The sequence below is a fragment of the Olea europaea genome, unplaced genomic scaffold (genome assembly GCF_002742605.1).
Source record: "Olea europaea var. sylvestris unplaced genomic scaffold, O_europaea_v1 scaffold722, whole genome shotgun sequence".
NCBI lineage: Eukaryota > Viridiplantae > Streptophyta > Magnoliopsida > Lamiales > Oleaceae > Olea > Olea europaea.
In genome coordinates this window covers 474,978-478,622 of record NW_019265623.1, presented here as the reverse complement: position 1 = coordinate 478,622, position 3,645 = coordinate 474,978, and the positions used below count along the sequence as shown (strand labels likewise).

Sequence of the window (3,645 nt, the reverse complement as noted above, 5' to 3'; positions counted from 1 at the left end):
TAGGCAGAGGTAGACTCTCCGAAGTGGTTCGGATAGGGGCTTAACAACTATTGCGGATACTTAGTCATATAATTTTTAACAACGTTTACTAAACATTGCGAAAAGTTTCTCTTTTTGTAATGTTTAATAAAACTTTTCGCAACGTTTATTACATGTCGCGAAATGTTTAACTTTCTGCAACGTTTAATAAACGCTGCAAAAAATAGTTGGCAACACTAGAAAAATGTTGCAAAAAAGTTATTCACAATACTTAAAAAACATTGTAAAAAAGTTATTCACAACGTTTAAAAAAATGTTGCGAAAAAGTTATTTGCAACATTTAAAAAATGTTATTAGCAACACTCAAAGAACTCTGCAAAAGAGTTATTCGCAACGTTCAAAAAATGCTGCAAAAAAGTTATTTGCAATACTTAAAAAACATTGCAAAAGATTATTTGCAACATTCAAAAAAGGTCAATGTATCCTTCTACTCTACCGCAACATTGAGATTTGCAACATACGTCCGAGAGCTGTAAAAGACCTTCAACAACATTTTTTGAACGTTGCAAAAAGCTGCTTTTGTTGTAATGTATGTATGATCCAAGCAAGTTCAATTGCCTAAAGAGCATATTTACTTTAGTTCAAATCAATCTTTAATTACATTTTTGAGGTTAATTTGACCCTTACATTGATTTGAAATATTAATAAGATCAATGACTAGTCCTTTCAATGTTAGGCATAATGAGTATAAGGTCTGATGCATACATATTAATCTTCATGAAATCAGTTAACTAAGAATCTTCAAAAGCTGCAAGCCTAAAATAAGGAGAAAAGCACCCACAACAAATAAGCTGAGGTTTGCAACAAAAAAAAGGAAAAAAGAAAAAAAAAAAAGAAAAGGGCCCACTAAAGACAACTGGGAAGCCAAACCCTCATACTTTCAAATCTTCTACACTTAGATGCACAAAACCAACTAGAGAAGTATGTCTTTTGCCCCTCGGGGCACATCCGAGTTGGTGGAACAATTGCATTGGTGGGCTCACAAACCAAGCGTGGAGGGTTCGATTCCTAGAAAGCAGCATCTTAGAAGGGGGATTTATCTCGAAGGCAAGGTGCTGGAAGGCAGTGGAGAGGGCCCTCTTTGGGGAAGGAGTAAAAGTCATACAGGAACCTGGGAGCCAATAAGGGCACAACCCGCGATTAACTTCCTCAAGCTAATAGGGGCCGAAGGCTTGAGGTCCAGGATTTAGTCTAGCGAAACTGGGACACCTGGGTAAAAAAAAAAAAAAAAGTACGTCTTTTATTGTATAGGGATACAGATATAGGGAACAGGGGCTATAGTGAAGTGCAATAAGTCTGAAAACCTAGCTGAACTTTGCTTAAATTACCAGTCACGAAATTCATATTTAGCGCCTGACTAGCTAAAATAATAAAGATCCAAGGACTGAGTAATTCATCATTTTTTGCAATGATCTGGAAAAAGGAAAATTTGATAGGGAAAAAAAAAAGGGAAAAAGAAACCAAAAATCGCTTATTCGCCTTTGTTTATTTCTAGATCAACCAACAACTAATTTGAACATTAGATATTAAAAAAAAAAAAAAAAAAAAAAAAAAAGACTAATGAACAAAAATTGTATGTGTTGACGTTGAATTTTGGACCGATGACGTGGTTAGCAAATTCGGCTCCACTCGAATCCACGCATAATGTTCCTGCACATTAGGACAAATCGTAAAAAACGAGTGACATTCCCTGAAGGTGGGAAAGGCGGTGGCTATTAAGTTAATCAAGTTGTACAAGTATATTTGAATGTAGGATAGACAGAATATGTGAGCCATGTTAGTGTACGAGTATTGGGCTTTGTAAAAAATAAAAAATAAAAAAAATTCAAGAGGTCTAAATTACTATTGAAAGCGTATAAAATTGCATTACCTTCAAATAACATCAAGTGTAAGTTGTTACGCCTCACCTAACAAAACTTCAAAAGAGGCCCACGTGACATTAAATTAGAAGATAAATAAAAAGCCCACACTTCACGTCCTCACCAACCGAATTGAAGTCATAAGGTAAGGATGATGAAGTGATAAAATATCTTAATTGAAGCATCACATGTGAGCTGAAGCTTCGTGATTGAAGCTCGGTGCAGCAGATCAATAGCAAAGGGAATTGGCAGAAATGATAACCATATGTTTTCATCAAAAAGCTTATGTTTGATGTTTGGATCAGCCTCTATGAACAACACGCATTAACTGGTGACATTAACAGTAATCCTAGTGACAAAGGGGTAGCAATATTACCATTGTGTTTTAGAAAACCTTCACTGCAGAAAGCATTATATTGATGCTTTTTAAAGAATGATAAGTCAAATTCTTTGCTTTCATCTTTTCCCCAATCCATTCAATTTCATTATTTAATAGTATTAGAATTCAAGGGCAACCTGAGTCAAGATTGCTATATATCTCATGGAACTCAAGAGTACAAAGTGGATTAGATTCAATAAATAATTTTCAGCACAGTTACTGAAACTCCTTCCATGCAAACCAAGGGGAATATTTTAGGTGATGCAAAACTCAAAAGAATATTCGCAATACAATCAATTTTATTTACAAATTATTGTAATTTACATTTTGACTTAAGTTAGAATTTCATTTCCTTGTTATAGCAATGCAACTATCAGAATATTTTTCCTGAAAACAAGAAGTAAACAGGCATACTTGGGAAATGCTGAATTGCCTGTTTCAGCCAGTGCTTCCATTATTATGGCCAAAGGCTCCACATGTCTTTGGGTATTGCTGGTGATAATAAGATCACACATGACACCATCTCTAAAACTCTTCAACGATATCTGCAAAACCATATGTTATAAGTGATGATTATGAAATTTCACCCAACTATTGTTATTACAGCAAAATTCAATGCTTTAAGCGTTCCCTAAATCCCACAACTCATCCTCCGTATCCCAATTCCAAGGGACTGAATTACAATCTCTCGAAACGTATCCCTTCAATGAGAGACTTCCAAGCCAATAGTTTAACCATATCCTTGCAGCAAAAAACAGGAGAAACACTTGGATTTTCATACTTCTACCAATTCAAATTCGTAGATTCAACAGTTAATTCATCTATACTATTAATGTTTGAAGAGAAAAGTTGGAAGAGAAGAACTGATAACAAGGTTTGAAGATAAGAGAAGAATCTGGAGAGAATAACTGTAAAGAAGAAATTCATTTCATGAAATCATTTATCGCGTGTTACAATTCAAGCAATATAAATAGACTGGCTGGTGTATAGAATTAGTTACATGACAGCTCAACATTAACTACCATCAATTATATGATCTAATACTCCTCTTCAAGATGGACTATAAATATCTTTGACAGCCGTCTTGGATAAGAGAGGAAGCAATGAAGAAGAAGGAAGAGATTTAGTGAATGTATCGGCAAGCTGATGTTGAGACCGGATAGACATGAGCTAAATAAACCCTTCAGTAACTTTGTCTCAAATAAAATGACAATCAATCTTGATATATTTGGTTCATCATGAAAAATGGGATTGGAGGCCATGCGAATTGCAGCTTATCGCAGAAAAAAAGAGCTGGGGATGATACTTCCATTTGAAAATATTTCAGCAGCTGGTAACCAAACTAGTTTACAAGTCGTGGAAGCTAAG

At 35.0% G+C, this 3,645-nt stretch overlaps 1 protein-coding gene across 2 annotated transcripts in view; it reads right to left on the bottom strand.

The window, feature by feature from the left end:
* Positions 1-1,582: 1,582 nt before the first annotated feature.
* LOC111390859 overlaps positions 1,583-3,645 on the bottom strand; it is a 20,424-nt gene continuing 18,361 nt past the window's right edge. For both annotated transcript variants that reach the window (XR_002701990.1, XR_002701989.1), the window contains one exon: positions 1,583-2,822. The gene's annotated coding sequence lies outside the window, so the exon portion shown is untranslated. The remainder of the gene's footprint in view (positions 2,823-3,645) is intronic.